The following is a 1,237-nucleotide window of genomic DNA, read 5'->3' as shown; positions in this document are numbered from 1 at the left end:
TTAGGTAATTTGGAGGTGCCTAGGGGCAAAATACCAAGTTAAGCATTTCAGATAGAATTGGATAGATATCCATTCTAAATGAACCATGGATTAATGTATTGTGAAGATGTGGTGTATCTTAGTTCCAAGTCAACACCCCGGGTCAACCCTAAAGCCAAGTAATCCTATAGGGACTCTTCTTGAATTCTCTTATAATGATCTTACCTACTAAATGCTAGAGGTTAAGATCAATATGTGGAATTTCAAGCTGAGTAAAAAGAAGAGTTTTGAATTTCTAATGGTGGGGTACCTCTTCTAATTTTCTAAGACTAGTCAATAGGAAAGTCCTATGGCTAGACCTAGGCTATTAAAGAAGTTTTCTAGACCTCAACCAAAAGTGAGGTCAACAGGAGCAATCACGAAGCCAAGGGAGGCATGCTTCTTCGTCTTCCCGCCCTGGAAGACGATATCCTGCCAATGAAGGTGTTTCAGGTCCTTCAATAGAAGATCGAATGCGTAGAATGGAGGAGTCTCAACTAGATATTCTACAGCTCCTACGCGGGGCTCAACAGCCTCTGCCTACACCATTGGATGAAATTCGTTTACCATTAACTCCGCGACGTACGAGAAACATACCACTCGGAGGAACTCATGCTGGCCCGGCTCCTCAGGAAGGAAAACATACCCTATCAGGTCGTGTGTTGACAAGATACAGCGAGTTCAACTCATCCATCTCATGCAGCTCACCCGACATTGTCACATCTTCCCGCCATTCCAGAGAATGTCATTCGCAATGAGCTACGACGCCTCGTCCGGGAAGAGTTCCCCTTAGAGAAAAAGGATCGCTTCTACGCTCACCGTAACATCCATGAATCTTCTCCCTTAGCGAATGCGGTTCTCCAACACCCCATCCCAACAGGCTTTAAGCTTCCGAGCATTGATACATATGAAGGGACAACCGACCCTTACGAGCATATTGATCATTATCGAACTATCATGCACATTCAGCGTGCTTCTGATGCGCTTTTGTGTCAAGTGTTTCCGGCTACTCTTAAAGGACAAACTCGAACTTGGTTCTACTCTCTACCGGGGGGCACTATAAACACATTTAACGAGCTTGCTAAACTTTTTGCGGAGCAGTTCATCGCAAATCGAAGGATCATCAAGGATTCATCCAATCTCTCGGGAATTCGTCAAAATGAAGGAGAGTCACTCAAAGACTACTTCCGCAGGTTTTCTACTGAAGCCCGTCAAATTC

The sequence above is a fragment of the Phalaenopsis equestris genome, unplaced genomic scaffold (genome assembly GCF_001263595.1).
Source record: "Phalaenopsis equestris unplaced genomic scaffold, ASM126359v1 Scaffold000540, whole genome shotgun sequence".
In the NCBI taxonomy this organism is placed as follows: Eukaryota; Viridiplantae; Streptophyta; class Magnoliopsida; order Asparagales; family Orchidaceae; genus Phalaenopsis; species Phalaenopsis equestris.
The sequence above is the reverse complement of the archived record's forward strand: the minus strand, read 5'-3'. Positions refer to the sequence as shown.